General features: G+C 49.8%; 1 pseudogene; it reads right to left on the bottom strand.

Moving 5' to 3' along the window:
- Nucleotides 1-2,966: 2,966 nt before the first annotated feature.
- On the bottom strand, nt 2,967-3,919 carry LOC113881817 (annotated as a pseudogene).
- Nucleotides 3,920-25,755: the final 21,836 nt, after the last annotated feature.

Below are 25,755 nucleotides of genomic sequence, written 5' to 3'. Positions count from 1 at the left end.
AGACTAAAGCGACTGGGCACACACACACACACACCTCAACTAAGGGCGTGGGCAGAAGGGCCACCTGAGACACCATGATTCAAGACGGCGGCACGGCGTTGCAGCGGGGCGGGAGGGGTCCTGAGAGCCCCGCTCCGGCATCTGGAGCCAGAGCAGCACAGCCCCGCCCCTGGCTATGAGGCGGCCCCGCCCACCAGCTGATGGGGAAGACAGCGCTTTGTTCAGAACCACATTCGGTCTGGTTCTATTGGCCCCAGCGACACTGGGCAGGAGGACCTTGATGGGGACCCACTCAGGAGGGCGGGAGACAGTACCACCAACAGCACAGAGCAAGGTCCTTATTTCCCTCAGTTTCACAGCCACCCTGTGAGAGGCACCCACTTTACAGATAGAAAGACCAGGAACGAATGGGTTCAGAGTCATCACTGCTGCATGACGGAACCGAAGGTCCACCTTCAGCACTGACACTCTGCTCTTAAGACCCAGTTCCACAGCTCCGCCCGGGGAAGGACTCAGGCTGCTGGTTTCGGGGAAAGCCATACGCTGCAGGCACTTGGAGGGACATGTCCAAACGGTGGCTTTGTTGTAAAAATTAAAGCCTGAGCTACATCGCCAGAGTCCCTGTATATGCGGCCAAACTTCTCAAAAAACAACTTGAATGGGGTCAAATGTTAAACTGGAGAAGACTCTTTAGAGTCCCTTGGACTGCAAGGAGATCAAACCAGTCAATCCGAAAGGAAATCAGTCCTGAATATTCATTGGAAGGACTGATGCTGAAGCTGAATGTCCAGTACTTTGGCCACCTGATGCAAAGAGCTGAATCATTGGAAAAGACCCTGATGATGGGAAAGATGGAGGGCAAGGAGAAGGGACGACAGAGGATGAGATGGTTGGATGGCATCACCAACTCAATGGACAAGAGTTTCAGCAAATTCTGGGAGCTAGTGAAGGACAGAGGAGCCTGGCGTGCTGCAGTCCATGGGGTCGCAGAGTTGGACACAACTGAGTGACTGAACAACAAAATGGTAAGAGACGCACAGGTCTCACTGCGATCTTGCCTGGAAGACTTTAGGAACAGGATTTGTCACGCGTCCACATCTACAAGGCAGAACCCGTCAGAAACCCTCAGCTGATTCCCCGGAATCTGAGTCATTGGGTAACCTCATCCACTTTCCCCTTTGTTCGGAACATGGCCAGTGACATCCTTTTTTGAAAATTTCTCAACTCTTTCTAAAGGGCAGTCACCCCTGAAGTCATTTGTTTTAAAGTTTCACATTCAAGCCAGCATAAAAGTGGAGAATGAAACGCTGTGTGGATCTCTTGAACTTGAATCCAGATAGTGAGAGCTCATAAACTCCCACTGGGGTGACCCAGGCTCCCCGGGGGCGGGGGCGGGGGCGGTGGGTCCTAGCCTGGCCCCCAGAGCACAGCCAGCTTCTTGCTCGGTTCCTGAACCTTCATCAAGAGCCAAACACTCGCGAAGGAGGCAGTGGTGTCGGTTTGCGCATCACCTTAAGAGGAGTAGGTGCCCAGGGACCAATCAGTCACCGGGGAGCATCTAGAAGAACCGACACCCCCTGGACATCCTCCCGGATAGAGAGCTTGTCGACTTGGAGAAGGATGACATTTTAAGACCGTAGTAAGGTGAGATGTGAAAGCATTTGAAACTCTAGGGCCCTCGGAGCAGCTGCCGGACACCGAACTCGAGAGCCCTCGGAAGAAGCAAGCTGCCTGGGGATGCAGGGAGCCACGCTGCTCCTCCCACAGCTGTCGGAGCCAAAGCCGGCCTCTCCCCACCCCCTCCCATCTCCGGGAAGAGCAGGAGCTCCGGAAAGAACAGAAAAGGCGAAAACACGGAGAGACGGAACTCAGGAAGGGAGCCTCGGATAGACCCGGATGGACCAGCAAGGATCAGAAAGGGTAAAATTGAATCCAGCGTTGGCTTTGGAGATGACTCTTAGGCATAATGAAAGGCAAAGTTCGAATGCCATCTCGGGGTGTGAGATAACAGCCAAGTCCCTTTTGAATCTCTGTTTACAAATACGTGTAATTAAAACGGTTTTGACAGCAACAATGTCCTCAGGAGGTCGTGTTCAAGGCTGGAAAGACTGGCAGTGAAACCTCACCTTTAAAAGGAGCACACTTGCTCTCATCCTAAAATGTGTTGGCTCCCAGGCCTGGAGAGAATGAAGGGGCACAGCGCTATGGAAACCAGATGCAAATTCCAGGACACAAGTGGCTGACTGGTGCTTACAGAAATTCCGGATCTAGAGACCACTCCCCTGATGTCAATGCCAGGAGGACTGCCGAGCATCTGGGAAGAAAGGATCTCCAGGAGCTGGCGTGGAGCAAGTCACATCAAACTTTTTTCAATCATATTCTTTTTTTCAGATTATAAAAGTGGTATCGTCTCACTGTTTTTTATTTTCTAATTGGAGTTTAATTGCTTTATGATTCTGTGTCAGCTTCTGCTACACAAAAGCATGACTCAGCTGTATGTGCACATGTATGCCGTGTCTCCCTCTCCTCCCACCCCACTCCTCTAGGTCATCATCATTATTTTTTTTAAAGAGCTAAAAAAACAAACAGGTGAATGGCCCCACCATTATCCCAACCCTCAGAGATGACTACCATTAACTGATTTATCCATGTTTTTCTCTGCATTTATACTACTGTACAAAAAACAGGACTTATACAGATGTAGCTCGATTCTCACAAGATTCCTGTTCCTGGAAAGGTGATCTCCAAAAGCAAACTAATACTTAAATAATTTCAGTTTAACTTTGACATTCACCTACCCACGCGTCCTCTGTGAAACTGAGTAGTCCAGTAGGAAGACTTAATGTCGTCCTTCTGATAGTGGGTCAATACTGCTGTTCCCATATACAAAGTGTGGATCATTAAATAGCTTCAGTTATTTGCATAGCTAACGAAAATGATCATACTCAGCTGATACTGGGCTAAGGTTGAGAGGTGGGGGTTGGGGGCACAAAGTATCTGTTCCAGAGGGGCCAAGTAGCCAGGCCTTACCCAGGGCAGAAGCCCACAGGGCGGGCTGGGGGACACTCTGGACCAGAGCTGTGCCACTCTCCCTTTGCCCCTCTGGTGAGGGAGAGGAAGGTTGTGGGCTGGGCCAAGTAGCTACCCTGTCCTGCCCCATCCCATCCTCGGCCGGTCAGAACGGCTTTGACATCTGCTTGAGGATGAAGCCTCGACACGCGAGTGTCTTCATGATGTTGGCAGCGTTCCTGCAGTCATCAATGCTGCTGTGGGGCCGGCCTGTGTATTGCAGGCCGAGGCCCTTGTTCATGTCCAGAAGTCCGTTCTTGGGCCAGCAGCCCATGGCGAAGCTGTAAGCCTTTTTCAGTTAATCCACTGCTTGAAGTAATCTGCTACCGGCAAGCCCCAGTACTGGCACTGTCCTGGGAGCATGACTTTTAAGTCCCAGTCTCCACAGGCGACAAAAATTCACCTGACGTTTGGATCTAAGAGCCTTTCTTCGCCGTCCACTCATCGCCCCTCTCCAGCACTTGCTGCAGGCTTGGCTGACCATCCACCACGGCTCGGATAATCCCAGTGAGCTCCGTACAGAAGGGAGTACACTGTGGATGGACTACGGGCTGGACATACGTGTGAAAAGTAGACTCAGTCTCCATGGTCCGGCCATTTAGCTTCAGGATGGGGAACTCTATGATTTCCTCCGTGCACTCTGACCCCCCGTTAAAGCATTTTATGTATGTTAACTCTTAAGAAAACCCTATGAGGAAGGTAATCATATCTTATTTCAGGTGGAGAAAAGGAGGCTCAGATAAATTGATGTTCCCAAGGTCAGACAGCAAGCGATTGTGATGTCACTTGTTCAAACCTATTCAAACCAAAGTCAATGTATGTTCCATCCTACTGCCTGCCATCCAAGTAATCAGGTCACGGTTACGCATATATGCGGGTCAATAAATCAACATGCTCAAAGTTGTTTTGTGATGTGACTGTGCATATTATAGAATAATTAGTAGAGGTAGTGAGTTTGGAGTCCATTCTCTGGCACTCAGCACCGGCATGATCTTGAGCAAATCTTTTAACATAAACTCCGAGACAAACTGAAGATCCTATCCAAAGTAATAACGGCCTCACAAGGCGCTCAGGAATGGAAGAGGGAAAATGCCATAGATCCTACAAATATTTTAAAAAATTAGTAAGGAAAGAGTATGAACAAGACTATGTCTCCCAAAAGGTAGATTAAACAGTAACATTCTTAAAAGATACAGATTACTAAAACAGACATGAGAAGAAATATAATGTAAGAGTAAGTCCATATTTATTAAACAAATGGAATTGTAATTAAAAACCTTCATAAAAATACATAGCCAGGTCTAGATGGCTTCTCTGACAAATTCCATCAAATATTTAAGAAACAAATAATACAAATCCTACACAAATACTTTCAGAAAATATAGGAGAAAGAAAATTTTAATTTCACTTTATGAAATCAGCATCACCCCAATACCAAATAAAGTAAACCGCAGTAAAACTATGGCAAATATTCTTCATGAACTTAAAGGCCCAAAGTCCTAAAAGAATATCGGCAAGACAAACCAAACAATATTTTTTAAGTGTACTACATCATGTTCAAGTGGGAATTTTCAGGACTTCAAAGTGAGTTCAACATTTGATAATCAATCAGTATACTTTCTGTAAGAAGGGAAAGAGTTGAACACTTTAGAAAAATATGTTATACAAATGTTTACAAGCACATGAAAAGATGCTGAACAAATCATTAATCACAGAAGCATACGCTGAAAAGATGGACACCACCAAGTGTTAGCAAGCACATGGAGCAGTTGGAAGTTAAGCGTTTTTGATGGGCATGTAAAATGGTGTTCATTGTGGAAAACAATTTGATAATTTCTTATAAAATTAAACATATACTTACTATGACCCGTCAATTCTACTCCTATATATTTACCCAAAGGAAATGAAAACATATGTCCACATAAAAGTCATATTCATCAGTGTCCATAGCAGACCTCTCATAATTGCCCCAAACTGGAAACAACCCAACTTTTCCTTCACTGCGTGACTAGACAAACAAACTGTGGTACATACACACAGTAGAACTCTTCAAAGCAATAAGAAGGACTGAATTACTGGTGGATGAATCCACAAACACTATGCCAAACAAGAGACAAGATCCAAAAGGCTATCTACAGTATGATGCCGCTGATGTGAGATTCTAGAGAAAGTAAAACCGCAGTGATAGGAAGCAGAGCAGTATTTTCCCTGGTGGCTCAGACAGTAAAGAATTCGCCTGCAATGCAGGAGACCTGGGTTCAATCCCTGGGTTGGGAAGATCCCCTGGAGGAGGGTATGGCAACCCACTCCAGTATTCTTGCCTGGAGAATCCCCATGGACAGAGGAGCCTGGCAGGCCACAGTCCATGATGTCACAAACAGTGGGACACAACTGAGCGACTAAACACAGCAGGATGTAGAGAGAATTAACTGTAAAAGGGAACCGGAAACCTTCTCAGGTGAGAACTGTTCTGTATCGCAATTACGGTGTCAATTACACGTCTATTTTCAAAGCAGGCCTTTGTCAGCCCTGGCTCTCCTGACGTTCTGGGCAGCCTGGTTTTGGTTCTGGAGGCATGGCCTGTCCATTCCTGGATGTTCAACAGCATCCCTGGCCTCTGTCGCACTAGATGTCTGTAGCTACCCCATCCCTTAAATTGTGACAACCAAAAGCATCTTCAGACATTGCCAGATATCTATACTGGGAGGCAAAATTGCCTCTGGTTGAGAACCACTAGTCAAAACTCATTAAACAGTAGACTTAAAATTAGCTAATGCTTTTGTACATAAATTGTACCTCCTTAAAGCTGATTTTTAAAATGTAGGTGGCAGTTTGGGACTACATGCCTTACACCCAGGAGATGTGATTTTATTTTTATGCATTTTACATATCCTTCAATATAATCATTTGAATCTATCTTACTGAAATAATTTTTCTCCAGATTTTTTGAAATGTTATCTAATATTCAACATTGCTACTGAAAAATCCGGTACAATCTTAATTTTTTTTAAATCTTTTGGCCACACCACACGGCCTGTGGGATCGAACCTGGCCCCCTGCGTTGACACTGTAGTCTTAACCCGCTGGGCCATCAGGAAACTCCTCAGGTGCAGTCTTAATTCTTGAGCTTTTGTGACCTTTTCTATCTCTCCGAAAGTTTTTACCCACTTTTTGTCAATCATTACGCTAGGTTCTAATGGGTTATTCAAACTGGAAAATTATGTCCTTCCGTTCTAGAATATTTCCTAGCAAGATGTATTTTTAAGATTCCTCCATTCTGCTTTCTCTATTTCTTTTCCTAAAACTCCAGGAAGATATTGAACTTTCCAAATACAGACTTCAATTTTCTCATCTTATCTGTCAGTTGTTCATCTTTCTGTCTGTTCATTACTTTCTAAAAGACTCTCTTTATCTTACAAGTCTTACTGGAAATTTTGTTTCGTTTTCAAGTTTTTTATTTCAAAGAGCTCTTTCTTGTTCTTAGATTGTTTCTCTTTTCTAAGGAAATTACTGTAATGCAACTATTTTTTTTTTCCAATCTTTGCAATTGTGTCTCCTCTAGAGACAATGTGAATTTCAGTCTCTAATAAACAGGCTGTCCTCAAATGTGTAGTCATCCTTAGCTGTGGTTGCATCAAATAATAACAGTTTTAATCCACCAAGAAGAGAGCAACTTTACATAAAAATGTACATAAAATATTTAGATATAATTGTATAGAACAAGGGTGAATTTAGCAAGGCTTTTTCAGTTATTTGGTCAAAAAGAAAAATCTAGAGTATGGAAAGTAGGCCCCATTCAGTTCGATTTATGACTCACTTAAATAACATCTAACTGTAGAGTTCTTCCGAACATAAAGAATATACATTTTTTTCTCAAGCACATCTGGAATATATACCAAAATCTGATCATGTATGGGCCATTTAGAAAGTCTCAATAAATTTCAGTCTCTATTATAAGCAGACTAGCAACTCTGACCACAATGAAATTAAATCAGAAGTGTAAAATATAAATTAAAAATGTCCACATACTTAGCAGTATTGCTAAATAACTCATGAATTAAAGGGGAAATATCAAAATAAAAAGATTTTAATATCTAAAACTATATATTAAAAAATCTTATATTAAAATTTCTGGGATGCAGCCAGTGTATATACATTGAGGAAAATTTATAGCTAAATATTTACATTAGAATGGAAGAAAGTCTCAAAATGAGTAAGTTAAGTGTTCTTAAGAGCTTCAGGGAACAAAACAAAACAAACACAAGGGAATTAAAAGGAATTCAGATCAGATCAGATCAGTCGCTCAGTCCTGTCCGACTCTTTGCGACCCCATGAATTGCAGCACGCCAGGCCTCCCTGTCCTTCACCAACTCCCGAAGTTCACCCAGACTCACGTCCATCGAGTCGGTGATGCCATCCAGCTATCTCATCCTCTGTCGTCCCCTTCTCCTCCTGCCCCCAATCCCTCCCAGCATCAGAGTCTTTTCCAATGAGTCAACTCTTCGCATGAGGTGGCCAAAGTAACGTAACAATGGAGACATAAATCAGCAAAATAGAAAACAAAAAGACAATAGAGAGGAGACAAAAAGGCAAAAGTTGGTTCCTTGCTAAAACTAACAATATAAGTTTCTCAAAGTTTATCAAATAAGAAAAAAGTTAAAACAAGCAATATTATGAATTAAAGAGAGAGTGAAAGTGAAGTTGCTAGGTCGTGTCCGACTCTTTGTGACCCCAAGGACTATACAGTCCATGGAATTCTCCAGGCCAGAATATTGGAATGGGTAGCTGTTCCCTTCTCCAGGGGATCTTCCCAACCCGAGGATCAAACCCAGGTCTCCCATATTGCAAAAGGATTCTTTACCATCTGAGCCACAAGGGAAGCCCAAGAATACTGGAGTGGGTAGCCTTTCCCTTCGCCAGTGGATCTTCCTGACCCAGGAATCGAACCGGGGTATCTTGCATTACAGGCGGATTCTTTTCCAGCTGAGCTATCAGGGAAGCCCTCATGAATTACAGGGAAGAACACGTAAAGTGTACATAATAAATAACCCAACTATGATCAAAAATGATATGCCAACACTTTTGAAAACAGAGAAACTTCTACAAAAATATAACTTTCTAAAACTGACTCAAGCAAAATGTTTTAGTTATGTGATTATCAAAGAAACTAGCACTCTGGCTAGAATTATTTCCCCCTAGACCGAAAGCACCTGGCCCAGATGGATTGACAGAGGAGGTCAAACGTGCAAGGAACAAATCATCTCAAATTGATACAGATTCTTCCAGACAACAGAAGAAGATTGGAACTTCCTGGGAGGTCCGGTGGCTACCACTCTGCACTCCCAATGCAGGGGGCACGACTCTGCACTCCCAATGCAGGGGGCACGGGTTGATCCCTGATCGGGGACTGAGATGTCACGTGCTGGGCAACGTGGCCAGCAAAGAAGGAAGAAAGAGATTCCCCCCTAGCTTGTCCTCCAGGGGAGACGGAGGAGGAGAGCGGGCCGTGTAAAAAGGGAGGGCGCAGGTCGCTCTGGTGCAGCCTCGGCTCCAGGGTGGGCATGGGAGGGGCACGAGCGTGGTAGAGGATTGCTGAAGGGAAGAATAAACCGAGGGAGACGAACCGGAACGGCTCGCACGGTTTAAACTCGGGTGGGCAGGTAGGCAGGCCTCCCGTGTGAAGACGACCTGAAGGAGGGAAGTAAAGGCTGATGGGGGAGGCGTGGGGCGGTCAGGGAGCAGACGTGCAAAGGCCCGGTGATGGGAGCCTGGCGGCGGTGTCCGAGGGGTGAACGGGACGCAGAAACACCCTCAGGACTGGGGGGCCAAGGGGGAGGACAGGGGAAGATGAGGGCCCAGCCCAGGCTTCGCCTCCAAGCACTGGGGGAGAGAGAGTTCAGGACACCCCTCTCAGGAGAGCAGCCCCCCAGAGGCACTCAGGAGGCCCCGAGGGGCCGTTCTAGGCGACACAGAAGCAGCGTTTTCAGGTGGGCGTGACGCAGCAAGTCAGCAGAGACTGCCCACACGGCCAGAAAGCAAGGGAGTCGAGTTTGACGGTATCCATATTTTAATTCTGTTCACAGAGATGGACTTGCAAGCTGCTCAGTGAGGCTGGCCAGGCGGGGGTGATCAGGCTAACTTACAGATGGGAGAAAGTGAGGTTCAGAGAGGCGACGTGACTGGCCCCAGGTCACACAGCTGGTGAGCGCAAAGCTGGGGCGAAGCCCAGCTTTTCTGTGTAGGGCTGCACCCCTCTGCGGTGCCCCCCGGCTCAGAGTCTACGGGAAGCACCCCTCAAAGAGTGCCTGTCTTCTCCTATGAATCAGCATTCTCCCTCACTTCCCTCCCCCCGCTCTTTGCAGTTGGTTTTCCCAGCCCCTGGTCTCGTGTTTGCTTTTACACGTAGCCTCAGTTAACCTCCATAGCTATGCTTTCACTGACAATAAAAGAGCTTTACCCTATGAGCCTCTTTCAACTCTGAACCTTTATTTGTTCAAACTAACATCTTCAGCAACCCAACCCTCCTAACACAAAATAAACCACAGCCACCAGCTACCTGGGTATTTGAGGGTCAGCCTGTGGGACTGGCTGTCTCTGACAGGTAGGCACCCACCACCCCCGACCCTGGGCAGAATCCTGGGAGGGAGGGAGCCCCCACTGAGCTGAGCTGGACGCTTTGCTGACTTTATAAATAGCCCTTCCTAGGAACAGGCTCTCAGATTAAGCTCCTGCCAACCTCCTCTTGGTGGCTGTATTTTATTTTTTTAACCTACAGCGGCCACCCTGAACTGACCCCCACCCCATCCTAGAAAAACTCCCATGTGGGACGTGTAGTCTTACAGCCCTCCCCCCACCACCACCCCGACGGTCCCATCTTTCCTCCCGTGCGAGCTGATCCAGCGGCCTTGCCGGGTGGGCATGGGACGCTGACCAAGAGGCCCCTTTGTAGGGGGCATGGTGGGGGGCGGCTCCCAGCCCCTCCTTATCAGTCCTCCCCGCTCCAAGCACATCCACCTCCTGCAGGGGGATCCCATCTCCCCACCCTACATCCAAAGCCTGCTCCTGAAAGAGGAGGGGCGACGATTTCCACAAGGAAAGGTAACACCTGCGTTACAATATTCACGTTTATCCAGCTCACACACAGGGCCTCCGCAGCCCCTGGGACAAGCCAGGCACCATCCTGGGCTCACCAGGGCCCTCGAAGGTCGGTCTTCCTCCCAAGCTCTGGCCAGGCCTCCACCGAGTGCTGATGTGATGGGCAGTCCACCACCGATTCGAGCAGCCTAATTCATCTGCAGACAGCGCTCCCCACCACAAAGTTCTTTCAAGGAAGCTAGTCCTCAGACCTCATCTGGGCCCCTCGGGGGCTTCTGCCAAGATTCAGGCTCCCCAGCCCTACCACGGTGGCCCCTGGGTCTCAAGAGGAGGACCAGCGGGCGCCCTGCTCCATCAAACATGTCTCCGGAGTCTGGGTTCTGAGCTTTGCACCTGGTGCTCTCTCCTGTCTCCTTCCCCGTTTGTACCGAGTGAGCTCCTCTGATTTGTTCCATCACGAGCTCCCGGCCATGGGCATCTGCCCAGCCCGGAACCTGAGCACCTGCTTGTCCCGTGTACCCACGCGGGGCTCCCACCAGCTCCGTCAGCGACGGGCTAACCGTCTCTCCACCCAACAGCCAACAGCCGAGGTGGGCGGAAGCTCCACAGTGAACTGGGTAGCCTGACGGCAGAGCCAGTGCCCGGCACTGAGAAAGCCCAAGGATGTGAAAGAACCAGAAGTAGCAGCATCGGCAGCTACAGAGGGTGAACCCTAAACTCCGAGTTCCTAGCCGGTGGAGGCCATCAAGAGAGGCATGCAAGGAGTGCCCCTGGAGATGGAGTCAAGGATGCTTTGGATTCCACGTGGGTCAGGCAGGCTCCAGAAAGAAGGGACAGAACCAGCAAAGGCACGTGGGGTGTGTCCTGGGAACATCTGCCATTTGAACAAAAATGCAGGAAAAGGATAAACCGGGAGATCGGGTTGGACGGAGCGTTCTTTGACGAATCCCCACAGAAGTCTTGTTGGGCTGGGCTCCCCCCTGCCAGGGCCAAGGTCACGGGTTCTAGAACTCTCGGGGGGTCTGGGGTAGCGAGCAGGTGATGGTTGGCTGCACACTGATTCACCCATCCTTGCTGCCCACTCGTCTGGCCGCCCGGGCAGGAGTCTCCTGTCCCACAGACCAGCAGCCCACCCAGGACATGCCACCCCGTGACAGCAAGCTGGGAGCAGCCCAACAGACTCCCTGGCACCAGCCCATACTTTTCATTTCCTCCTTTTTGCCTCAACTCAGATTAGTGCTGATAAAACCCCAGCCATGAATGGAACAGATACATGAGAACATTTTTACTGCTGAAATAATGTCTTGAATTCACATTCAAAATTGAGGGTCACAGGCCAGCAATCAGCCGACTAGAAACACCATCCCTGGTTGACCTGTTGACAAAATAATTCACAGGCCGTCCTCAGGCCTCAGCCACGGAGCTCTGAACAAGCTCCCGGTTGCTGAATGAACCATGGCAGACGCCAGATAAAACTATTCATCTTAAAATCATCTCAGGACCCGGGAATGCCTCTCAAAGCAAGTTCAAATGGCCACACGCTAGAACAAAAGGCCAATCCTAGAACACCACGTCTCTGCTTTACTGAGTTTTTATACTCTTTCAGCAAGGTGTCTTAGGTCCTGCCGTGTGGCTGAGAGTCTGGGAAGGCTGGTGAGAAGGTGGGTCCACCGGGGCCCCAAGGAAGTGTCACCAGCCAGCGCTGCTGCCATGAAAAGTCCCTCCAAGTTCCTGTCTTGCTTCGTATGTGACGATGCGGTTGCAATGCTTCAACTGCCTCCCATGCCGGCAGGATTCGCTGAGCCTCTCTCACTTCTCCAGGACATGTGGAAGAGCGTCACCATCTCACAGGTCAGCCACTCCATCCGGGCCTTCTCAGGACACACCTCCTGATTTGGGACGGTAGAACCCGCCCTTCCTGGAGGTGTGGGGTGAGCAAAGGTAACTGCGTACTCACCCTGCCCTGCCTGTGTGTGCAGCCCACAGAGGGGATTATGGAACTGTGACGACTTTCATACAAGCAGAGACCAAGAGAGACGGGGTCTGAGGCAAACAAATATCAGGAGGGAAAGAATAATTGCAACTCAGGAGGGCTCCGGGGAAGAGACGCCCTTTCCCCGTGGCTTAGAGTGTGAGTGGGATTCCCGGAAGTAGGGAGGGGCTGGGAGAGGAGTGTTTCCGCTAGAGGAGGTGGGACTGTGCTCGGCGCACCTAGGGACCCTAGGCGATGCTCCCCTCGGCCTCGGCGTCAATCACCAGGAAGACGGACCGGAGACGGGGGCTGGGTTTCACTGTGCGACGTCTTCAAGGCCGGGACCACCAGAGCCTGGAAAGCTTCTCCGTTCCCCCGTGACCCCGCTAGACCACCCCCCAGAGCCTCCCTCGGAGCCAAGTCCCGCCACATGACCCAGTTCTGCCGACAGAACACGGAAAAATGACGTAACGTGCACGTGCACGGTCCAGGCCGGCCCGAGTCCCGCCTCTTCAGGCCGTGGCCGGGCCTCCATCCGGGCACTTCCGCGGGCTCTGCCTGTTTGGACGGCAGTGTCCGCGGCCACGTGGAGCCACACCGTGGAGACGGCCGGACCTCCGCCACCTCCCCTGCCCGTGACGCGGGTCATGACACCCCACCCACCCTGCCTCTGTCCCCAGGGCTGGGTGAGAGGCCCCCGCACGCGGCGCTGGGCCCCGGGTCCAGAGTGGGCTCTGAAGCCAGCGTCTCTCCAGCGGGGAGGCCGGGCCTGGGGGCGCGTGCTCCCCTCGGCCCCGAGAGCTGGGCTGAGGGAAGGTGGCGGCGTGGGTGCTGCTGTGGACCCAAAAGGAAACCACGGCAGACGCCTGGCTCGGGAGCTGCTGAAAGGCTGGCGAGGGGGTGACTGACAGAGGGAGGGACGTCGTCCGCCGGCTTCCTCCTGTTCGCTGCGCCGCCCATCTACGGGAGTGGGCCGTGCCCAGGTCTCTGGTCTTCTCTCTTCGTTAGCATCGGACACCGCTGACCCTCAGCGCTTCGCCGCTGTGACCGCCCCCTTCCCGCCCTCTGCTCCCTCTGCCCCCGCCCTTCCCACCTCTGGACCCTCTTTCTCCCTCCACCCGCTCTTCTTTTTGCACCAGGCCCTCTACACGAGTCAGCCGGTGGCTTCCGGCTTCTCTCATCCGGACGCATGGAGCCCCTGGGAGTCTCACTCCCCCATCTGGTCGCTCCCTTTCCGCCCCACGACCCCCGAGCTTCCTCACCAGGTTTCCCTCCTGAGCTCCAGATCAAGCTGTCCAGCGCGCCAGCCGAGCGGCTGCCTGCCCGGGACAGAATCCCGTCCCCATCTGTGCAGCTCTGCACTCGCTGCTCCCTGGGCACAGCTGCCCCTCTGGCTGTGGCTGTCTGAGACCAGGGGGTTGGGGCCAGCGAGTCGTGAAGAGTTTAAACGTCTCCCTGAAGGTCTCACTTCCTTCCGCTGCAGGGACAGTCACACTGTGCCTCCCCTGCCCACCTCCACGTCCCTTCTCTTCCCTGACCCAGAAGGCCACCCTCTTTCCTCTAGAAACAGTAACAATAACAGTAATACCCAACACTTAGGGTTGAGGCAGCTTTATATGTATCCATGCATGAAGTCCTGCTATAGTTCTATGGGACTTATTACTATTCCCATTTAACAGACGTGGAAACAGGCCCGGGGAGACCCAGGAACCTGCCCCATGTCACAAGCCAGTCTGTAGTGAGCCTGCGTGAGAACCCTTGCTCCAGGAAAGGGGTGACAGGGCGTCACTGAGGAGCTGCCAGGCTTTCGGCCCGAAGCGGTCAGGCAGGTGTGGCGGGCTCTTGATGAGAGGACTCTGCTCACAAGGGGACCGGGAGCACTTCGATGTGGAAACCAGACCACCCGCTCCTGAGGGCCATGCAGATGACCGCACCCAGGCCACCGCGAGCCCTGCTTGTTCAGTCTTCTGCTCCTGCTGCTGTTTCTCTCGTGATGAGAACTTAACTCTGTGATGACGCAGCGGCCCGCCGACCGCCTGGGTACGCTGACCACAGCTCCGGGAGGACAAGCGGCCTCGGAGCGATCTGACTTTCCCCGCAGTCTTCTCCCAAAATTTATTTCTAGGTGAATGACTAACGTCAACTTCCCTATGAGGTTCAGCAGTAAAGAATCTGCCTGCAGTGCAGGAGACCCGGGTTCATTTCCTGGGTGGGGAAGATCCCTTGGAGGAGGGCATGGCAACCCACTCCAGTGTTCGTGCCTGGAGAATCCCATGGGCAGAGGAGCCTGGCGGGCTACAGTCCCCGGGGTCGCAAAGAGTCAACACGACTGAGCGCACACAAGGAATGGCGGAGCGTGAGAAGGAGGACCTGTTCGAAGGGCAGTAGATTTACTAAAACAACACATGGACGGAGGGAGTTTCTGCGGGTGGAGAAATGAGGGGGATGCAAGAGGGAGCGAGATCCTTCTGTGGCTGGAGGAAGCCCCATCCAGGGAGGGAGCAAGGTGACTGAGGCGCATTCAGGGCGCGGAGGGATCTACCTGAAATTTCCTGTCTCACCTTCCCTTCCTCCAAAAGGTGGTTTTCTCTTTTCCGGACTAATTCCTCACACCTCAGTCTCTTCCTGCCAAGTTGATTTTGTAACTTCAGCCTGTGCCAGAGGACATGACGCCCTCTCAGCCTAGGCCTCCCGCTTAGCTCCAGGGTCCAGCGGGGCCGCGGGGTCACAGACGCGGTGGGGAGCACGTCCTGGGAGTGCGACCCCTCAGCAAGACACAAATCCAGGGGATGAGAGAGGAGCGCCCGGAGTCTCCAAGCTCGCTTACCTTGGCAGCACATTCAAAGCTCAGTGCCTAGATTGCATTTTAATGGTCTCAGATTAGCACAAAGGACTTTTTCCCCCTGTGGTGAATAATTAACCCAATTCTCCCAGGCACCTTTTTAAAACTGCGGAAACCATTCGTGTTCATTCAAGGTGACAGAAAACCATCAGGGCCCTCAAATATTGCAGTTTCTTTATCTTCTTGCTCCACCCCTGTAACCTCGATGTCGGGACAATGTTCACCTCATGCGGGACATCTGCCAAGACCGGAAGGAGGCCAGCCCCCTTGTAACCTCCAAAGCGCAGAAACATCCCGCAGAAACCTCGGGGAGGGGCTGCTCAGGGTCAGCAAGTCTCAACCAGCAGGACTTGTCATGGAATTACAAAGGGAGAACACAGGGCACGTTTTCTGTCTTGTCTTACTTTGAGATTTGCAAAGTGGAAAATTTGCAAGAAAGAAAGGAGCGGGAAAGCAGAGCTGAGGACCAGAATCCCCAAATCTCCCAAAGGAAGGAGGAAGGGATGGAGCGAGGAGGAGGGAGGAGGAAGCAGGGAGGAGGGAGGAGGGAGCACGCCTTGACTCAGCTGGGCTTTGCTTTTCTACAGTATCTGTTCTTTAAGATTTTTTTTTGGTGCAGACCATTTTTATAGTCTTTACTGAACTTGTTACATTGTTGCTTCTGTTTTAGGTTTTGTTTGCTTGCCATGAGGCATGTGGAATCTCTGCTCCCTGACCAGGGAACCTGCACTCCCTGCATTGGAAGGCAAAGCTTAACCATTGGACCACCAGGGGGGTCCCTCTAGTGTCTCTCCACTTCCCAGGAGCTTTCCTGTGCTCATCACGACAGCCTTACAAGGTCATAAGGGCGAGGAGACAGATCCCTGGTCACAGACGACCCAGCAAGGTGACGAGACCTCTCCCTCAGCCATGCTGGCTCTCGCGGGTTGTGGCCTTGGTTCTTAGTTGACACATCCTCTGTATAAGCCCCGAGTGACCCACTGCAGCCCCACGTTCTTCAGGACTAGCGAAATAAGTAATTTGTAAATTTGAACGGATGGATAATGATGGATTTTAAAAAACATTTTGTTGAGGAAATTTTAAGCTTATAAGAGTTGGAGAGACTAGTGTGAAGAACTCCCTTGTACACAGTTTCAACCATCAGCTGTCTTCCTTACTAGTTTTATCTACCCTCTTCAACAAGCACTCACCCTTTTTTCTGGAGCTTAAAACACATGCCAGCCACTGCACCATCTCGCCTGAAAGTACTTCACTGTGCATTTACAGCCATTGCCCCATTCAACAAAAGCAACAGCAGTCCATGTTAAATTTCCCCAATTGTTTCAGAAATATCTTTTTCCAGCTGGTGGCTGATACTCAGAGGAGTATTGACTTTCTGGAGAATCAAAGCAGAAACAAAAGGTTTTGCCTTGAACTTCTTGGCTGCCTGTCCATTCCTCCCGACCTCTACCCTCCCATCACCCTCTAAGCAGAGCCAAGGGCCAGGGTGACACTTTGAGAGTTGGTGAGCAGGTGTCCCAGAGCCGTGTAGGTAGGCCTCGGAAAGGTGTGGTCCTGACACCAAGTCCTCCTCCAGGAGATCACCTCCTCATCAGAAAAGATGGACTCTCTCCATCCGCACTCTCCACGTGGGGCCAAGAGGTCAGAGGTCCAGCTTTTCCTGAAGAGCCAGAATCCACTGCAGATCTCGTGACTCCACATGGACTGCAATCAGGAACTGGGTTCTGAAGGGTGAGGGGAAGGGACACACTCGATTGTTCACAGGAGCGAACGCGTAACTACCCCACTCTGAAACACTTAGAGCGCTCTGCGTGTGCAGAAGCACTTGGGCACGAGCCTCAGAGCAGACGCCAGGGGAAGACGCCAGGGAGTCAGGGACTTCCCTGCCACAAGCAGAGGCCACATGTGACAGATCCCAGGGGGTTCCTTCCTGGGGTTCTGTGCCCTTAGTAACCAGATCTGCGTTCAAGCCACGAGTTCTAATAGGAATCATACTATGTGTTAATTATAGGTTTAAACAAAGAAAGGATTTTGTATAAACTTGACCAGCTCATCTCATAAAAATAGTTCTTGACACTTCAGTAAACCTCATTTCCAGCCTGTTTGCTTCCCCACGTATGAAAAGTTAACTCATCTGCTTACAGATATTTTAGGAATCCTCCCCATTTTTATCAATGAGCTCTTGGTTCCAGAGGGATAAATCCTGAAGGTAGTATTACTGGGGATTAAACTCAAGGCTCTGGGATCGGATGCCAGCACCGATGCTCCTAACAGTCCTTTCACCTCGGACGATCTAACTAGCCTCTTTGGTGTCATTCTCCTGCCTACGAAATGAGGCCAAGGTTATTGCCACCCCACGTGACAAGATAACACGTTCTCAGTCAACAAACCCTTACTGAGCGCCAGGCAAGGTTCTAGGTGTCAAAGACACTCCCGTCAACAAGTCCCACGGGGTCTTGCGCTCTCAGAGCTTTCATTCTGGTTGGGAAAGCAAAAATCAAGAGAAAAGGAAATATCAGAATGGGCATGAGCTCCATTCTGACAATTTTTTGAAACGCTGTGCCATAGAGCAGGTCTAAGTGACCCTAGGGAGGCTTCATCGAGGTGGTGGTAATTAAACAGAGACCTGAATGATGGATGAGGAGTCGGCCATGCAAAGATCTTGGGGAAAAGCATTTTAGGCAGAGGGAACAGCAAACTCCAAGGTCCAAGGGAGGTGCAACTTTCGTGTGCTGGAGAAGCAGAGACCAAGGGGCAGAGTGTTCCACGTGTGGACGGCGAGGAGGGCGGGGCCTGAGTCGGAGTCTGCTGGGGAAGCAGAGACCAAGGGGCAGAGTGTTCCACGTGTGGACGGCGAGGAGGGCGGGGCCTGAGTCGGAGTCTGCTGGAGAAGCAGAGACCAAGGGGCAGAGTGTTCCACGTGTGGACAGCGAGGAGGGCGGGGCCTGAGTCGGAGTCTGCTGGAGAAGCAGAGACCAAGGGGCAGAGTGTTCCACGTGTGGACAGCGAGGAGGGCGGGGCCTGAGTCGGAGTCTGCTGGAGAAGCAGAGACCAAGGGGCAGAGTGTTCCACGTGTGGACAGCGAGGAGGGCGGGGCCTGAGTCGGAGTCTGCTGGAGAAGCAGAGACCATAGCGGCAGAGTGTTCGACGTGTGGACGGCAAGGAGGGCGGGGCCTGAGTCGGAGTCCGCAGGACTTCAGGAGACCGGACTCGCTCTGTCACCCGAGCCAGGAGGAGGCTTGGAGCACCATGTGCTGCTCTGACTTACGTTTCAAAACGATCTGTGTCTGGTACAGAGATACGTTGGGGAAGGGGAGGACTGGTCAGGAGAGTGCTGGAGCAGACCAGCTAGGAAGACAGTGGCTTTGACTAGGATCTGAGCCTTGCTGATGGGGGAGGTGGTCAGGTTTGAATATATTTCTGAAATAAATCTGCCAAGATTAGGTGGCTGAATGAAAAGAGCCAAAGAAAGGCATCAAGAATGATTCCTGTGGGAAACATCTGTTTCAAAGTTATGTGTGTGTGTGAGAGTAGAGTTATGTGTGTAATGGGTTCCTTAGAGAAGATCATTACCAAAATCTTTAAAAAGGATACGGCTAGAAGTAAAAAGTTCTTAAGATCATAAACAGAATAATCCATTTTGCCCTAATTTTCATTTATTCTGTTAAGTGCATTTTTCACTGCTTCAATTTGATCAATTTAAATGCAACAAACTGTGGATATTTCACATGTGCAGTCTGATGTTTTAGCATATGATTATAATAACATGCTTTGTAAAGATACTTAATAAATAGTACATGATCATTTGTTTACCGAAAAAAAGAGAATGATTCCCGTGAGACCTCCCTGGCGGTCCAGTGGCTAGGACTCTGAGCTCCCACTGCTGGGGGTTTGGGTTCTATCCTTGGTCAGGGAATGAAGGTCCTGTAAGCCACATGGCACAGCCAAAAGAAAAAACAATGATTCCTGGGTTTGAGGCCCCAGAGAGTGAGATGGAGGTGCCATTTACTCAGTAAGACAGAGAAAACCCAGAAGCCACTGTGAAAGGGTAGAAAAGCAAGGATTCATTCTGGCCACCTGAGTCTGAGATGCTTAAAAAACACCTCTGCGTAGGTGCTAAGTTGAAGAAGGAAATGGCAACCCACTCCAGTATTCTTGCCTGGACAATCCTGTGGACAGAGGAGCCTGGTAGGCTGCCGTCTATGGGGTCGCCCAGAGTCAGACATGACTGAAGCGACTTAGCAGCAGCAGCAGCAGGTGCCAAGTGAGCAGGAATCTAAGACCCGGGGGGAAGTTAGGCTACTGGGGTCTTTGATGGGGTCTGTCGGTGGTAGAGGAAGTCAAGACTGCCGATGAGCTCATTGGGGAGAAAACAAGGAAATGAGAGGGGTCCCAGAGCTGAGTCCTAGAATATTCTAGCATCTAGAGGTCACACACACACACACACACACACTGAGAAACAGCAGCCAGCCAGGTGTCAGGAAAGCCAGCAGAAAGGGATGGGGTGGAAGCTCAGAGAAACGTTTCCAACAGGAGGGTGTGGTCAGCCTTCCAAACACTGCTGAAAGGCGCAGTATAAGGAGGACAGCATCAGACCACCGGGCTCGGCAGGTCAGAGGTCTCCGCTGACCTTGATGACGACAGTCTCGGTGGTCCAGAGGGGCTGGAAGCCGGAGGAGAGGGATGGGGAGAGAGGGAGGTAGACAGGTGGAGCAGTGAGGTGGCGTTTTACTGGGAAGGAGAGCAGAGACGTGAAACGCTTGTGAGACCAGCATGGAGAACACAGGGGAGTCAGGGACATGTCAACGCGCCCCAGGGAAGGCTGGGCATGACGACGCTGGACGGAAAGGGCGTCTTTGCAAAGATACCATTTCGTTAATAATTTGGGATATACGCATTTATTTATTTAAATGTATTATATATATATATACATATATATATACACACATATATATACACACACACACACACACACACACGCATATATATAGCCACACTGCACAGCTTGTGAGGATCTTAGTTCCCCAACCAGGGACTGAAGCCCTGCAGCCCTTGGCAGTGAGAGCAGAGTCCCAACCACTGGACCGCTGGGGAATTCCCTGTATGCTTTTATTTATATTGTTTATTTCGCCTAGGTATGTTTTTTAGCTTAGAGAGTATTTCTCTGGTTACTAATATAGCACCGGAGATATATGAAAAAGTTACCCTTTTTAATAGGAAGACTATCTAATCCTCCATTTGTGAGAAGATGCCCCAGAGGACTGGTTTAATTGGATATATGAGAGCCTTACACATGGAAATTCTCACAGCCCTAAAATTATTCATTTCCAATGTTCTCTACACACGACAGATAACACGCGGTCACTCCCATTTACGACCCAGCCTCTGACAAGCTGAATTACTCCCAAGTCCCTGAAGGCCGCATTGTTCCGGGCTGCTGTGCCTTGTCCCCTCACACCCCCGCGGCATGTCCACCCCCGGAACACCCTCCCGTCACGTTCCTGGAGAAGCCTCCCTCCCTTGGGGCTGCGCTAACCCCTGCAGGCTCCTTGTTTTCTTTTTGTAAAGGTAACGGGGGTCCCCAAGAGAGTGTTCCAACCAAGGATTGCAATTAAGCCAACTCTGTGAAACAGAGGTCCATTTTTTTAAAACACAATAATGATTTATTTAAAAAGAATTATGTGCATGCTTGCGAAACATACAAGCAATACTACAGCAATGAATAAAGAAGGGACAAAAATCCAAGTAAGATCCCACCCTCAGAAACAACCATCATGACCATTTCGCTCAACATCCCGTAGACTCTGTAATCCCCCCTGTCCCGTGTAGCTGACACCCGTCCAGGTGGAATGACTCCTGCTGGATCTGTCTCCAGCTTACTGACATGACTGCCTCACTCCAGTTTCTTTTGTATTCCCAGGGTTTAGCACAAACCCTGGCACCACAGAGGACTCATGCACACCTATGGAATTCATGAATAAGAGCATAACAGGCTGCAAAATAGCAAGAGCAAGAATGATGCCTTTCCCTGACATCACTGACAGATGAAGACATAGAGACTCAAAGAAATAGGGACTCACCTGTTCTGAGGGGGAGCACGGTATACTGAGAGGTTCATGGTCTTTGCTCCGAAATATCCAAATAAAAGTGATGCTTCAAGTCAATGTGGAAATATATAAAATAATATTGTTTAAATAAACAGTAAATAAGAAAAAGACTCAAGTTAGAGCATTATTCCATGCCTTATGAAACCATGTAAGAACTAAAAGACCATGTAGGTAATAAGCACAGCCTTGGGGTAAGAACAGAGTAACAAAGATATAGATATACAAGAAAGAACCAACTGCCTAACAGCACAATATGAAAAAGATCTTTAAAAACTGAAAGGCAGCAGGAAAATTATTTTGAAGTACTGTGTCATAGCCTTGATATATTCTTATGAATCAATAAAATAAAAACACTAATTGGAAATAGGCAGAAAAAAAGAGAAATGTAATTCAGAAAAGAAGAAATACAAACTGACAGTTCACACCAGATTTTATAGGATTGTGTGTAGTATAGGACTTGAAGTCATTAGGGTTTGTGTGTTGGTTGCTCATTCCTGTCTGACACTTTGCAACCCCATGAACTGTAGCCTGCCAGGCTCCTCTGTCCATGGAATTCTCCAGGGTTGCTATTGCCTCCTCCAGGGGATTTTCCCCACCCAGGGATCAGACCCAGGTCTCCTGTATTGCAGGTGGATTCCTCACTGCCAGAGCCACCAGGGAAAGATTTAACAAAGGCAAATTTAAAGGGGACACGTTTTTTCCCCCTCAGTTTAGTTCAGTTGCTCAGTCGTGTCCGACTCTTTGCGACTCCATGAACCGAAGCATGCCAGGCCTCCCTGTCTATCACCAACTCCTAGAGCTTTCTCAAACTCATGTCCATTGAGTCAGTGATGCCATCCAGCCATCTCATGCTCTGCCGTCCCGTTCTCCTCCTGCCCTCAATCTTTCCCAGCATCAGGGTCTTTTCAAATGAGTCAGCTCTTCCCATCAGGTGGCCAAAGTATTAGAGTTTCAGCTTTAACATCAGTCCTTCCAATGAATACCCAGGACTGATCTCCTATAGGATGGACTGGTTGGATCTCCTTTCAGTCCAAGGGACTCTCAAGAGTCTTCTCCAACACCGTAGTTCAAAAACATCAATTCTTCAGTGCTCAGCTTTCTTTATAGTCCAACTCTCACATCCACACATGATTACTTTTTTCCCTACAAGACTGCAAATGTTTTAAAAAGAATACTAACTGTTGTTGATGGCAACATTTAAAAATAAGTGCTGGTTGATTGCGTATGGCAATAACTTTTCCTTGGGTCACCCTGGTTGCTGCTGCTGCTGCTGCTAAGTCGCCTCTGCTGCTGCTGCTAAGTTGCTTCAGTCATGTCTGACTCTGTGTGACCCCATGGACAGCAGCCCGCCAGGCTCCCCCGTCCCTGGGATTCTCCAGGCAAGAACACTGGAGTAGGTTGCCATTTCCTTCTCCAATGCAGGAAAGTGAAAAGTGAAAGTGAAAGTGAAGTCGCTCAGTCGTGTCTGACTCTTCACGACCCCATGGACTGCAGCCTACCAGGCTCCTCCATCCATGGGATTTTCCAGGCAAGAGTACTGGAGTGGGGTGCCATCGCCTTCTCCGGGGTCACCCTGGCAATATATGTCAAAAGTCTTTAGCATGCACATGCTAGTTTATCCATCATTTTCAAAACTGAGAATTTATTGCAAAGAAGTTATTTAGAGTCACATGCAAAGGTGCTAACTGTGGTGACCTCTGATGAGATTTGGGAAGTGGGGGAGGGTCCCCTTTGTCCTTTTCGTTATTTTCTAAGTGCTCTGAATTGAACTTGCATCTCTTAATTTGAGATTAAAAAAAAAAAAGGCCGAACTTCCCTGGTGGTGCAGTGGGTGAGAATCCGCCTGCCAGGGCAGGGGACACTGGTGCCATCCCTGGTCAGGGAGGATTTGAACGTGCCCAGGGGCAACCAAGCCCAGGTGCCCAGCTGCTGCCCGAGAACCTCAACTACCCAGGCCGCTCGCTGCAGCTTCCGAAGCCCGCACGCCCTGGAGCCCACGCACCCTAGCAAGAGAAGCCACCACAGAGAAGCCCAGGCCCCGCAAGGGAGAGCAGCCCCACCCACGGCGGCTAGAAAGATGCCTGGGCGCAGCCAAGAGGACCCAGGGCAGCCATGAATAAACAAAAAATGAAAGTTTAAGTGACGACTTTCACTTAAGGATGACAGACTAAACGTTAATATTTACTTCCATTTCCTCCCTAAACCTAAGTAACGGTAAAGTGATCTTCAAGGCGTAGACCCACGAGGACAGAGGGGCTAGGGAGAGGCAATTTTGGAAGCTAGAAGGTGAAGGAGAAGAAGACACCGATTTAGCAAACCTGAGCCACTGCGGGGAGAGTCAGGATTCACACCACAGACCTGCAAAAGGCTCAGGAGCGGTGCCAGCGTCCTTTAAAAGTGGAGGAAAAGATGGGGCTGAAGACAGGTTTGGTTGCAAGGCTGCTTGAGACTTTGGAATCACGTGTGGGTTCAACTACCAAGTATATTGGTCACTAGCTTGTGTGACTGTGGCCAGCCCTCAGCTTCCTCATCTGTAAACAGGAATGAAAACAGCCAACAGCCTGGGGCGGTTACAGGATAAAGTGAGCCAATACCTTTACAGCAGAGTCACCTCATAGTTCCTTTGCGAGTTCTCCACATTCTTTCAGCAGTTGGCTCCGATCTCCACCTTCAAAAGTTTGGACTTTGAGAAAACCATCTATGTGTGTAGGGTAATTTAAGAAATAAACTCACACTTTGTGTTTCAGAGTTTTAAAGGAAAATTTACAGATTTGTGGTTTAGTTCCCTGGTTTCAGATATTCAGCGCATCCAAACAGCATCTCACGGCTTCAGTAACTTCATCCGTTTCCTGATAATTGCCTAGTGCCTGCCCTACCCAGCCCTTCCCTGGCTTCAACACCAGAAGGCCCCCAGAAGCCCCAGTCCTCGCACTTACCCACCCTATTAACAAAACGGAATTCAAGAGCCCTTTTTGCTCACAGATAAGCTGGAATTACGGGCTTCTCAGGTGGTGCTAGTGATAAAGAACCCACCTGCCAATGCAGGAGACATAAAACATGTGGGTTTGACCCCTGGGTTGGGAAAATCCCCTGGAGGAGGGCATGGCAATTCACTCCAGTATTCGTGCCTGGAGAATCCCATGGACAGAGGAGCCTGGTGGGCTATATTCCATAGAGTCGCAAAGAGTCAGACACAGCTGAAGCAACTTAGCATGCCAGCAGGAATTACAAGGAGAAAAGGGAGATTTTTTTTTTTTAACCATTTGCTCCTCACGGGGGCAATTAAAAGAACAGTAAGGAAATGTGCGGAGAAGAGAGGGCTTTAGAAGATATATGGAGAGTTCTGAAAAGGGTTTTGTGTTGGCGACAAATATTAAAAGACTTTTCAGGCCGCCTATGGGATGTGATCGGAGAAGGCACTGGGGACCCACTCAAGTACTCTTGCCTGGAAAATCCCATGGGTGGAGGAGCCTGGTAGGCTGCAGTCCATGGGGTCTCGAAGACTCGGACACGACTGAGCGACTTCACTTTCACTTTCCACTTTCATGCATTGGAGAAGGAAATGGCAACCCACTCCAGGGTTCTTGCCTGGAGAATCCCAGGGACGGAGGAGCCTGGTGGGCTGCTGTCTACGGGGTTGCACAGGGTCAGACATGACTGAAGCGACTTAGCAGCAGCAGCAGCAGCATGGGATGTGATGGATCCACCACTGGCCAGCACCTGTCAAGCGTGATCTCACTGCTGTGTCTGAACCTTCCATGACCTCTCCACCGCAGTTAGCACAACGGACCACTCTCTTCCGGCAGCACTTCCTGTCCTGCCTTCAAGACGCGCAATCCCCTGGTGACCATGCCTCATGTCACACTGTCACCCCCACCCTAACCTCAGTCTTAGCTTAGACACGGCAGGAGAAGGCTCCTCGAGGCTCCCAAGGGCCATCCTTGATTATCTCTGGTCCGTCTCCACTCAGCAGGGAGCGCTGACCGTTAAACACATAAACCAGGGCATGACCCCCCACGACGGTTTCGAGCTGCAGTTAAATCAAAGCCAAACCTCCTACACCTGGTCGCTCTGTGATCTGTGCCTTCCCCTCGGACCCCCTCCCACGCCGTCACACTGCTGGTACCAGATCTCTGTCCCGTTCTAAAAGAAGCCTTCCCAGCCACTGGCTACAGAGGGCCCCCGCCTCGTGGCTGACTCTCACGTCACCCTGCTCTGCTTCCTTCATGACATGTACACAAACTGACATTCCTGTTTATCTTGATCATTTCGCCCTCTTCCCTACTGTGCAAGCTCCATGGGGGTAGGCACCTAGCCTGTCTTGCTCAATGTCTGGCTCAGCGAAAGAACTAAGTAAATATCATTCTGAACAACTAACTGATATTTAGAGGGGGAAAATTAACCATGCAAGAGAGATGGAATAAGATGAACAAAAACAAGAAACCTAGAGGAAGCGGGTGGTATAGCAACAAGAGGAGAGATCTTCAGAACTTTCTAACCAGTATCTCAGAGAAAAGCAGCACGTAGAAGAGGACGAGTAGGAGGAAGAAAAGTTGGAAGGAGGGACAGAGTGGAGGAGGGGGAAGAAGCAGCACAGCATGCTCACCCCAAAACTCAGATAAGAAAAAGGCCTTGAATTTTAAAAATATAATTGACAACATAAAACATTC

Source organism: Bos indicus x Bos taurus, chromosome 23, assembly GCF_003369695.1.
Source record: "Bos indicus x Bos taurus breed Angus x Brahman F1 hybrid chromosome 23, Bos_hybrid_MaternalHap_v2.0, whole genome shotgun sequence".
NCBI classification, from domain to species: Eukaryota; Metazoa; Chordata; class Mammalia; order Artiodactyla; family Bovidae; genus Bos; species Bos indicus x Bos taurus.
This window is presented reverse-complemented; position numbering and strand designations above follow the sequence as displayed.